This window comes from Pararge aegeria, chromosome 14 (assembly GCF_905163445.1).
Source record: "Pararge aegeria chromosome 14, ilParAegt1.1, whole genome shotgun sequence".
NCBI classification, from domain to species: domain Eukaryota; kingdom Metazoa; phylum Arthropoda; class Insecta; order Lepidoptera; family Nymphalidae; genus Pararge; species Pararge aegeria.
Genome location: NC_053193.1, coordinates 16,859,082 through 16,872,568, shown reverse-complemented (window position 1 = coordinate 16,872,568; position 13,487 = coordinate 16,859,082).

The following is a 13,487-nucleotide window of genomic DNA, read 5'->3' as shown; positions in this document are numbered from 1 at the left end:
TACTCTCCGTCCTTTTAACTAACTCTGTGCCAAAACTCAAGTTGATTGGCTGCATACTTAGGCCTTGAAGGAAGGTCAAACCAATAAATACACGTATTTAGATAAATTATATTATAGGATGAATTATAAACGTGTATTAAAATTCATAAAGATATTCTAATTCCCGGAAGATATTTGAAATTGTAATTTCTTTTGAGTCTTTAACCACAAAAATATTCTATGCTACTTCTATCTTTTTGCTTTAGTCTGTGGTAAAACTGAAAAACTTTTGTTTGTCCGAGTGAAAAACTCTTCAGAATTAAATTGCGTAATTAAAAGCGCCAAGAAAAACAAAAAACTTTTTCTATTAAATTATTGTATGCTGATGCCCGTGGGATTGTCCGCGTGTTTAACTTAACTTTTGCTCACACTTCGTCTTACTTCATCATCATCATCTTACAAGAGTCCACTAACCATAACTAACCATAGCCTTGCAAAGATCTCTACATTTCCCACGATCGGAATGATGATTGTCAAATGTTGATGTTGTTTTGTTTATGAACTATAGGCCATACAATCATTTTCAACAATCATGCCACGCAACGCCTTGAAAACATTACTCTCAGGCCTGCAGGTAACTTCACGATGTTTTTCTTCACCGTTGAAGCAAGTGATATTTTAATTACTTGAAATGCACGTCACCTAGAAAAGTTAGAGGTGCGCTGTAATTCGAAACTACGGAGAGTAACATAAGCTACTTTTTATCCCTGGAAAACAATCGGTTGCACGAATTTGCCAAAAACCGTAACAAACAACAACAATAGTATTTGTATATACAACTAAACATATTTATTTATTTATGTATACTCTTAAAATTTTTATAGTTTCTACCTACATTTGGAGGAATTATCAATTTTTATAAATTTAAAATGCATATAAAAAAAGAACCGACAGGATTTGAACCTGCGACTCTCTGGCAATCGCGGCCTGAGCGCTTTATCCAATCAAGCTACATCTCTCCTACCGTCGATGCCGAAATTAGTATATGCCTTTCACATCAGTCTTATAGCGACTGTAGCGTCATCTAGTAGGGTAGGTTTTTTTTTAAATTTATAAAAAGCCATGTGTCATCTCTTGTTTCAAAAGTGTCTCATTGTAATATGGACCTTTGAAAAAGTAGATCGAAACTGCAACGTTTCCTACTAGATGACGCTATAAGACTGATGTGAAAGGAATTGAAGACATTTTCAAAAGTAAAATTTCCTCTCTTAATTCTCAAGTGGTTTTGATTCTTTCATGTTAGGTATTAGCAATAAGACCGCAATTCGCGGGCTGGAGGCGTGCCAAAGGCTTTACCGGTACCAGGAGGCTGAAAGCTCTAACCCTTTAAGCCTAAGTTCGCTGTCTACAGACATGGCACACTGATCATAGGAATTTAAGGCCACTCTCTTAAAAACGGATTAAAAGTATTTTTGAAGTGAAACTTCTTTATCGGCGTTCGGAAAAAATTTACCGTCTCATTTTTCGGTTACGCGTCACATTTTTCCGTTACGCGCCATCTTTTTCTGTTACGCAACATCTTCATTTCTGAGTCACATTTTACGTTACGTGCCATTTTTATTTCTAATAAATTCAACAGGTGGGTGTGATTATTGTAATTATCAGTTTTGATTGTAAATATCAGTAAATGTAAAAAATCCTAAGCGGTAATTTTTAGCGGAAGCGGTGATAGCGCATTGGGTAAAAGCTCGACTCCACTTTTTCTAAGTTATGTACGCGAAGCAAAACATCGTGAGAGTTCAACATAATGTTCTCAAAGGTGTGAGGAGTCCACCAATCCGCACTGAGCCAGCGTGGTGGACCCGTGCCCTGTAGCGGGCCGGTGATGAGTTGATGTGATGATGATGATGATAATGTAAATAATTGTACTAAACTAGTAATTATTAATTAATACGACTGTAATCTCGTAAATTTAACGGCCCACTAGCGCAGTGGAGTCCAAAGCCGAGGGTTCGGTTCCCACAATTGGGAAATGTTTGTGTGATGAACATGAATGTTTTTCAGTGTCTGGATGTTTATCTGTTTATTATAAGTATTTATGTATATTATTCATAAAAATATTCATCAGTCATCTTAGTACCCATAACACAATCTATTACTTTGGGGCTAGATGGCGATGTGTGCATTAAGTCGTAGTATATTTATTTATTTATTTGAAGAAGTTACACTTCTTACGTGCGTACACTAATATACACATAACACACTCACATTTTCATATAGAATACCTACCTGTAATAACAATATTTTTTTTCTCTTCTCCTAAATTTACCTGGGAATTTTTTGATTTCCAGAACTAAAAGTAGCCAATGTTACTCGACGTCCTTTCTTTTATTTTTATGTTATTTATTTTATTTATTTATTATTTATGTACCATAAATTGTGATTGTGAACATAAGATACATGAAGTGTACAAAGGAAAGCTTATCTCTATAAGAGATCTCTTCCAGCTACCCCAGGATGTGAGTAAGAAGATTTAATTGTGGTATAGGTCAAATAAAGGTACAATATACTTCATAACTACTAAGTATATTTAATATATCTAAATAATAACAAAATTCTACATACTAATACAATAAAAATTTAATATATTATATATAATACAAAATACATAAAAATAATATAATAAATATTTATATAATATAAATATAAATATATATCTATAATAAGTAAACAGTGATAAATATACTATGACAACGATAGATAATGCTCCTTTACATTGTGTTTAAAAGAGTGCACCGATCAGCAGTGTCTAATATGTTCTGGTAGTAAGTTCCAGTAGTAAGTTAGTTAGGTTTGACAACCTCTCTGGCGCAACGAATATTAGTAGGAGGTCTCGGGTTCGATTCCCGGCAATTTGGGAATTTATAATTTCTGAATTTTCTCTGGTGTGGTCTGGTGGGAGGCTTTGGCCGTGGCTTGTTATCTACAAAGACTTGCCCCTAAGCGATTTAGTGTTCCGGTGCGATGTCGCGTAGAAACCGTTAGGGGTATGACTACCATACTCCCTAACAGGTCAGCCCGCTACCATCTTAGACTGCATCATCACTTACCACCAGTTAGTTAGATAAGTATGGTGAGGAATAAAAAAATAAAAAAAGACTTAAAGGAAGTACATACAAACAAACACTTTTGCATTTATAATATTAGTTCCTAACTATCAAGGGGAATTCAGAATAGAAGTATTGCTTTATTTGTAAACGAAGCTTTTTCTTATCATCAGGTGGGTCAACTGATTAGTCCGTCAATCCTTACTTACCTAACAGCTAGTTATCCTAACTAACCTAACGATTAGTTATCCTAACTAAACTAACGATTAGTTATCCTAACTAACCCAACGATTAGTTATCCTTACTAAACTAACGATTAGTTATCCTAACTAAACTAACGATTAGTTAACCTAACTAACCTAACGATTAGTTATTCTCACTAACCTAACAATTAGTTAGGATTGACGGACCAATCAGATTTAGGACATGCAAGGAACACATACTACAGAGTGCCACCATGCGTCCTTTAACGTGAGGCGTTAGTGTTAAGCCTCTAGTGCCCTTATAACACCGGTAACCACTTCAGACTGGATAGCCAAGCTGCTTGGTGGCAGAAAAGAGCATGGCGTTAATTCTTCTCCAGAAAGGCTTTATAGACATTTTGTGGCTTAGAAACTTGGAAAATTAGCCATAGAATTATGGAAATGTAGCCATAACGCCTGGTTTGGAAGGGATCGAGCTATAGGAGCAAACAGCCATTTTCCGCTTTTGTATCAAGTTTTATTTCATTTTTGAAATGAAAATTTTAAAAGGAATTTTTTTTTAAATGAAAATATAACATTTTTTTATTTCTGACGTACGAGTAAGACATGCAGTGCGAGTGCGATTATGTTATGTGTTCGTGCGTGTGTGTGTGTGTTTGTATTTTATGTCTATTCTTCAGAGTAAGCCGTCTAACTAGTAAAGTTTCGAGAATTTGAGCTAAAACGTTGAAATTGATATAGCATATACATTTGTATGTCACTTTGGAGCAGCCTCTCATCCTAATCTCGAGGGAACAAATCGAATGGCTCTAAGCCAAGTGTTGTGCTTGCGGCCCAATTTCATGTTCCAGAAACATATATGTAGGCACTAGCTACCTACATACCATTTTTTTTATAACATGAACAACATAGATAATTTCCCAACTTACGACGTAAATTAGTAAGTTGAAAGGGCTTTTTTATTGTTACAAAATAGTAATTTAGTAGTAGACCTTATTGTGACAGAGCTCAAAAAAAATATTCAAAATTCATTTATTTCAAGTAGGCCTAATATAAGCACTTTCGAAACGTCAAGTCTGTTTTCAGTGACTCTACCACCGGTTCGGAAGGCAGATTATACCGAGAAGAAGCCGGCAAGAAACTCAGCAGTTGCTCTTTTCCAACATCAACAATTTACATTTTACAATTTTAACATTTATTTTTTTATCTCGTGAGATATGAAAGCGGATCCGGCTTCCAAGCAACCTTGTCATTAAGAAATTCAACAATTGTATAGTAACCACGCTGTAATAAATGTGTTTTAACATATTCTTTAAATTTATGCATTGGTAGGTCCAAGATTACCTTAGGAATCATATTATAAAAGCGTATACTCAATCCCACAAATGACCTTTGTACCTTTTCGGCTCGTTTCGGGAAGTACTACCGCTCTGTCGTGAAGATTACTACCAACGCTTAAAGCAGTCTTCTCTTAAAATGACAGCCTATAAAATGAAAAATCTTTCCTTAAAATAACAATTGTATTTCTGACACAAAAATCTTAATTATCTTCCTGGAACTAAAAGTGCACGAATGTTTTAAACTGGTGCCAGAATTGTTGAACATTGATATTCGACAGCCCCTTTAAATTCATCCGATCTACAGTTACTCTAAGCAATATTCAAAATAATTGAAGTTTATTCGCCAGGGATAAGAAATTTACAATATTAATTTCTGCATTTAGAAATTCGGATAGAGCTGATCAAATTGAGTTTATAATACCATTTCTTTTTTTTTGCTCCTGGATGGAATAGAAAAACCCCGTCGCACCATGCCGCTTACTTTCGACGTAGGATATTTCTTATAAAACAAAGCAATAATTTATATTTCTTAATATTTTTTTAATTCTTACTAATGTAACTTACAACACACTTAAGACATTTTTTTTTGATTTGGCACCGACTCAGATTTGTTGTAGAAAATATTTACTTTAGCTTTTTACTTGTTTAAAATAAGTTTTTCACGCTCTTAAGCGGGTAGTTTTACAATTATCTAATTGTATAGAAGCAGGCGTTACTTTGCGGAAATCCATGATATATTATCAAAATTAAGCTTAATTTGCTATACTCCGCGAAAAGCAGGAGAATCTGTGTGGTGTAATTTATAATTTCTTCAATCCTTATACTTCACACCAAACAGTAGAATACTTATGAATACCAGTGAATGTGATGATGCTCCGGTTTCGGAGCGAAACGTGCGTAGAGGGTGTATTGCCGAGGATCTGTTTGGTGTGGAGTATAACGATTGAAGAAATTATAAATTACACCACACAGATTCTCCTGCTTTTCGCGGAGTATAGCAAATTAAGCTTAATTTTGATAATTATCTAATTTATAATACATTATAAAAATTAAGCTAAATTTGCTATACTACGCGAACAGCAGGAGAATCTGTATGGTGTTATTTGTAATTTCTTCAATTCTTATATTCCACACAAATAAAAACGCGTTAAAAATAATAAAGTGTGCGGTAGCCCTAAGAATATTAAACGTTGAATGTGTCGCCCAAGATCCTTTGAGTGGTCATAAGAAGCAAAAGTTTTGTTTTACTTCAATTTAAAGTTTCATCTTTATTTACGCTAAGTTTACTTTAAACTCCGTGGATGGTATATTTTAGAAGAGGGCTTAAGAATAATTATGTTCAAAACTTTTAAAGGAACAAAATTTTTTTAAAATCCTACGGTTGATTCATAGACAAAGACTAACCAAATTTTGAAGAACTCTCTGATGCAACGGTAAGCGCTGTGAATTTAAGTAGGAGATCCCGGTTCCCTGAGTAAGTGGAGTAAGTTCCCTAACAGGTTAGCTCGGAACTATCTTAGACTGCATCATCAGTTACCACCGGATGAAATTCAATCAAGGGATAACTTTTTGTGTGTGGAAAAAAAACAGCAGCTTATAACAACCTTATTAAACTAATAACTTGACGGCCGAGTGGCGCAGTGGGCACCGAACCGGCTTTCTGAGTCCAAGGCCGTGGGTTCTATTCCCACAACTGGAAAATGTTTGTGTGATAAACATGAATGTTTTTCAGTGTCTGGATGTTTATCTGTATATTATAAGTATTTATGTGTATTATATTCATAAAAAAAAATTATTTATCGGCTATCTTGGTACCCATACCACAAGCTACGCTTACTTTGGGGGGAGATGGCGATGTGTGTATTGTCGTAAAAAAAAAATCCTTATTAAAAATAAAGACCGACGCGGGCATAGCATACCTACGCTACGCGACGCGTACCTAATAAGGTGACAGGAGTAACTCGATTTTAATTTTGCTTGTGATTTTAGGGCTGTATCTGATTTTCTTCAATAAAAACTATTAGCGTTTCGGTTTCACAGAGAAGTCTCAGAGACAGTAAATAATGTATCTCTAAACCCTCGGAAGTATTATTTCGGTATTCATTTACGCGTTGTATAACACACAGGCGTTGGCATGCATAGAGGGTATGCACAGGGTATGCAGATGATATAAAATGAAGAAAATCTCCAGTACGAGGTATAAAAAACTTAAGGATAGGCATTGTAAGAGTTATAAAAAACCTACCCTCAAGTATTTATAACTCATACAGGAGATTCTCTTCATTTTATATCATTGACGGCCGATTGGCGCAGTGGGCAGCGACCCTGTTTTCTGAATCAAAGGTCGTGGGTTTGATTCCCACAACTGAAAAATTTTTGTGTGATGAACATGAATGTTTTCAGTGTCTGGGTGTTTATATTTATATTATTCTTACTTTGGGGACTAGATGGCGATGTGTGTATTTTCGTAATACATATATTTATTTATTTATCTGCATGCCCTGTGCATACCTTCTATGCACGCCAATGCATACAGGCACAATGGGCAGCCTTATCGCTAAAAAGCATTCGCCTTATCAGATCCGATGCAGTAGCTTTAGTTTTAAGTTTACGTATATAGTTATCGCCAACTTCTCACTACCGTGTAATACTCTTGTAATGTACGCATCAAAAGTGCCACCTACGGGCCTACTTGAATAAAGATATTTTTGACTTTGACTTTTGACTTTTACTTTACCTTAGTGCACCCAAGTACCTTATCCAAATTTATAGTTGCTTAAACGGCTCTTGAAGCAGTGTGCGACAAATATAAAGTTAAATAATACACTAATACACACGCTATATAAAATGTTATGGCATCGCTGACTCAATTTTAAGTCCCCAGTTATCATTTATGTACATATTTTAAGGGCCTCATAAAGAGTGGGGATGTCGTAAAACGCGACTATGACTCCGCGTGTGTACTTTATTTGAAATTCTTATGCGTATTTACCAAGAATTTGCTTAATTTTTGTATTTGTTTGCTTAATATTTGGTTTTTTTTTTAATAAAATTTGGGTTAACGATTCGAAATTTTCACGCGCTCTCCATGCGAGTCGTTCATTCCATCCAGTTTGGTTCAGATATTAATGTAAACTTAGTGTAGACATTGTGCGAGATATAAAAAGCTGAAGTTTTTTAACCCGTACGGGAGATTTTTCCCATTTTATATCATTTGCCCACTTAGTTTATAACATGATACCGAAGGTAATATTAGATCTACCTTTACCTAAGTTTAAACAATGTATTAAAACACATTTAACAAATCGTGGTTACGATTTGTTAAATGTGTTTTACGATTGATGAATTCTTTAACGACAAGGCTGCTTGAAAGCAGGCCACTCCGCTCTCATCTCTCACAAAACAGAAAAATTCTAAAGATTGTTAAACTTTAAAATGATGTTGGAAAAGAGCAATCTGCTGAGTTTCTTGCCGGCTCTGCTCAGTGGAATCTGCCTTCCGAACCGGTGGTAGAGTCACTGCAAACAGACTGACTTGACTTTTCAAAAGTGCTTATTAATTGGGCCTACTTGAAATAAATGAATTTTGAATTTAGATTTTTGAATTTAGTGCATGGCCTGAGCCTAGTCGGTGCATACCTTGTATACACGCTACTGAAGACTGGCAGCCATACTTGTTTAGATTAATTAGTCTACTAGTCTACCGGTTAGCATGATTAACTACAGATCGCGAAAACCTAGGTTAAATCCCCGGATCGGGCCAGTTAGTAAATTGTTTGTTTTAATTTAAATTTAGAACCTGGCTAAGTTTGTTGTGGTCTCTTCTTAGACCAGGGCGCGTTTGGAACTCTCGTAGCTTTAGGTTTAATTTGGCGAACGAAGTTATCACCATCCCCTTACAATTATGTAAACATATATGTATGAACGCTACATAAGTGCCTGTGATAGGCCTACGTGAATAAAGAAGTTTTGAATTTGATATTGATTTAAAACCTGGCCAAGTTTGTGGTTGGCTCTTCTCAGACCAGGGCGCTTTTGGAACCCTCCTAGCCTTAGTTTGAAGTTAACGAATGCAGTTATCACCATCACTAACATTAGTGTTAACATGTTAAATGTATGAACGCTTCAAAAGTGACTGTGAAAAGGTATACATGAATAAAACATTTTTGAATTTGAATTTGAATTGGGCAAATTTGGTCTTTCTATCAATAGATTCTTAGCAGTGGCATGCACATGGTTTTTGACTAGGGTATGCATGAAGTAGGTACATGCCATGGCATACAATGGAAATTTTCCCCTCCAATATGACTTATATAAAATAATTTGGGTATGCAGTGCTTTTGTGCATGTATGAAGTGCACGCCACTGCTTCTTAGTAACAGCCCTCAGTATAGAAATTGGCGGTGATTCATCCCCGTGCTTAGGAGAGACGTTTAGCTGCCGGTCCTGCGCCTGATCTCTCTCTGGTTGTGTTGGTGCTGCCTTCCCATCAGACTCTAAGAGTAAGGGAACAGAGCGTGCACCTGTGTTTGCGCACCCACACTTGTGCACAAAAAACACGCAAATATATAAAAGAATGCACTAACTTATAGCATCTACACTAACAAATTTAAATTACTATGTATTACCATCGCTATTAAATTCAGGACCTTAGAAATAATATCATATAATTACACTTAGGTCTCTGTGATTTAAGGTTTGCCGTTTGGTACGGTTACGGTCTAGGTATCTTCTTTGGCCTCACCCAGCTCTCTCAATGTCTTCCTTTCCTTTGCCTTCCTCAACCATAGTGGGCCATTGACCTGCCCAATAACATCCGCCCAGGGTCTTCTTGGTCTTCCTCTTTTTCTTTTCCCTTTACGTGGCACCCACTTTTCACTCTTCTTCTGTCACTATCTTTGTCCACTTATTAAATGGCCGCTACCTATCTATAAATGAATGGACCAACAAGACAAAAATGGTTTTGGAACCCTAAATAAGGCGTAACATTTTATTAACATTGTCATTCGTTCACATAATATCTACTTAGCCTGTACTAAATAAAATATATCGCCTGTTCCAATATGAAAAGGCTTTTAGCCTAATGAACGGAAAACACTTCGCAACATTAACATGTAAAGAAGCCTAAGTTAGAATTACGAATCTTTTGAATATAGTATGTTTATCATTTATTATCATATCATATCATTTCCAGGCTCATTCTGTTCATGCCTAAAGTTGCGTATGGTATAGACCAAGACCGTAGACAATGATATCTAATGCCCGTTTTCACAACAAGGCAATGCCTGAGTAGGAAACGCCTAATCAAAGAATATTCCTAGGCATAGTACATTTACCTTTCGCCAATCGATTATTTATCATTAAGCAATTTATAATAACTAACTTGTCTATGATTCTTGCCACAAAGTGTAGTATATGTTGTGTTTGTATTACTAGATTTTTTATGTATTTTCATCTGTCAAGTGTAAGTTTACGAGTTTCCTAAAAATTATGCACTGCCGAATCGGTATCGTAACTTCAGATGACACCTAACGTCGTAGTAAGAGTTGATTACTGACAGTGTTTTAGTTAGTTAGTAGTTTATTATATTATATTTTATTTGTGTAAACTAGTTTAAGTATTAGTATGCAGTTATTCGTATGTGTTTTTTTTTACTATGCACAACCTGCAGACTTTTATCCTAATGTTTTCCTTGTCCTAAGGTTGCCTGGCAAAGAGCGATAAGGTTGCTTCTGGTATACCGCTTCTGGTTGTGTTTTTAGTCTTCTTCTGTTTTCTATAACTAGTAGTGTGCAAATAAAGGGAAACGTTTATTTTGTACGCCCAAATTATTGAGCACACGATTTATTTTCTAGTTTTAGTGAAAACGGACATAAATCTTTTGACCAGGTCACGCTGTAGGTACTCATCCTGGTTAGGTCTGGTCTTATGGAAACTTGTTAAAAAGAACTAGATTTAACTGTTACAAAATTATTTTGTGTAACAGTTGTCAAGTCATGACGTGGAGTTAACACTCTTAGCAGAGACCCAGACCCACCACTCTGCTTCAAGGCGGGTTAGTGGGCTTATAAGACTCTTGTCAAAGTTTAGTGATAACAACTGGTACCGACGGCTTAACGTGCTTTCCGAGTAACGGGGGTTAGCGCCAATTTCCTAACTCCGGATTTGTACTAGGAATTCTTTAACTTCTTTGGCCCGCCCGGGATTCTATCCCAAGACCTCGTGATGCTAAGTAAAACATTCCAAACACTAGATCAACGAGGCAGTCGTATTTATTAGTTTCACAAACTGTTCATTGGATGCTTTCAATTCTAAATTCATCTCCTAAATGCGCGTGCCCAGCATTAATACTTTATCAGAAAGATGAATTTAATGAATTGTCTAAGGCTGCCTTAAAATATAATAATTGTGAATTAGATCACTTTGTTTCAGGAGGAGCACAACCCAATGGTAAATGCAAGGAAATACATTGGTAAAGAAGAGATTTCCTTTTCCATTGGCGGGGTGGCACTTTCATTGAATTTTCTGTGTAATTTAAATTTTTGTATTAGTACATCTTTTTGTGACAGAGCTCGTTCGGGAAAGTACTAAAGCCGCATTATTAATTTATTTTTTTATAAATAATTGGTACGGACAAATCAACTTTCACGGCCGCTTGGCGCAGTTTGCAGCGACCGTGCTTTCTGAGTCCAAGGCCGTGGGTTCGATTCCCATAACTGGAAAACGTTTGTGTGATCAGCATGAATGTTATTCAGTGTCTGGGTGTTTATATGTATATTCTAAGTATATAGAATATACATTATTCTAAGTATTAATGTATATTATTCATAAAAATATTCTTCTGTCATCTTAGTACCGACAACACAAGCTACGCTTACTTTGGGGCTAGATGTTGATGTGTTTTTTGTCAAAAAAAAAAAAAAACTTAGTGGATAGGACTTCGACTTCACTTTTGGAGGGGCCAGTTTGTCACCGTGGAGTGTGGGAGCAAGATACTCAATCATTATTTAATAAATTTTGATGAGATAGGCTTTTTCTCGCCTACTTTTATGGTCGTTGAGTCCCAGGTTTGCACCTTTGCTTATATGAAATGTTCCTCAATTCCCTTGACAGAATGTACTCGTGTATACTTGACAAATGATAACTCAGTAAACGTTTACACTCTCAAATAATGAGTTCAAGTATTTTGTTTTCCATGTGAGCAAATAAGATGTTGGCTCTCTTCGCAATTTCTTATTAACAAGCTCTTGCATGTGACTTCGTCCGCGTTTGTTTTTAAAGCATTTTTTTAAGCTGTGTATCCTAATACAAGATTTTTTTCAGTTATAAACATGCTATAATGTAGGCCTTAAATTTTTAAACTCGCGATTAATTCTAGATGAAATGTAGGGTAGGGGGTAGGCGTCGAATGCTATCTATGCTATGGAAAAGGACTATACTTACTATTCCGATCTCTCAAATATTAAAAATTGAAATAAGATTAAAAATTGTTAACGAGCGAATCTTTAGACCAAATTCTGAAGTCCTAGTTGAAGTCGCGGGCAGAAGCTACTACATCAATAAATAATTATAAGATTTCCTTACAAAATTTTTTTTGGGTGTATTTTTGTAGAAGTTTTTGCAACAATAATGTTATATTAAATTTTACATAAGCCTACTGCACAAAATATTCTTGTAACAGTTATGTGGTTTTGTGAAGTGAGTATTTGTACTATGTATAACACTGTGTAAAGTGATAATGTGTTGTTGTTTGTGGACCCAAGTAAATAAATTAATTAATACAAAAACGCTCCGGTTATAAAGCGGTATTATAGCTGAAACTATTTTCTTTCAGCGGTAGTTCCCTTTGCTGCGTATACAAAAATGAATCATTCACAAGTGTTGATTCGCCCTTATCTTTAGTGTTTGCTGTTTGTTTATGCACTTATACTCATATCGAAAGTGATATGGCGTGTGGAAATTTATACTTTTAACTTTATTTTTATTCCGATACAAGTTAGCCCTTGATTGCGATCTCAACTGGTGGTATATCTTGATGCAGTCTAAGATAATAGTGGGATAACCTGTTAGGGAGTATGGTAGTCATATCCCTACTCGGTTTTAACGCGACATCGCACCGGAATCCTAAATCGCTTATGGCACGTCTTTGTCGGTAGGGCAAGGCCTGGCCACGGCCAAATCATCCCAGAGAAAATACAGAAATTATAAATTACTTAATTGCCCTTGCCAATAATCGAACCCGGAACCTCCTACTTAAATTCACAGCGCTCATCGTTGCGCCCCAGGGAAGTCGCCAAAAACTTAAATAACTAACATTAATAGAGTCTATCGGTGATCTTAGAGCTGACAGTTACTTTGCCTCGGTTAAACCTTTGGTTTAAAAGACGTTTTAGATTTTAGTTACTTATAGTGTAGTACGTAGGTATTTGACAGCCGATTGGCGCATTGGTCAGCGACACTGCTTTCTGAGCCTACGCTATGAGTTCGATTCCCACAACTGGTAAATGTTTGTGTGATTAACATGAATGATTTTCAGTGTCTGGGTGTTTATCTGTGCATTATAAGTTTGTATTTATATTATTCATAAAAATATTCACCAGTCATCTTAGTACTCATAACACAAGCTACACTTACTTTGGGGCTAGATAGTAGTATATTTATATTTTTTATAGATATGTGTATAGATTACTTTGACTATTAATATTTTAGTATAATACTTTAGTTAATAAGCTATCTTTGGAGCATACAAACACTGAAATAAAGTTGTAAACAAAACAAGCATATATTATTTTGAATAATTTATTAAAATAATTAAAACCTCTGTACAAAAAATACGTATAAAATTACATAAATAAATAC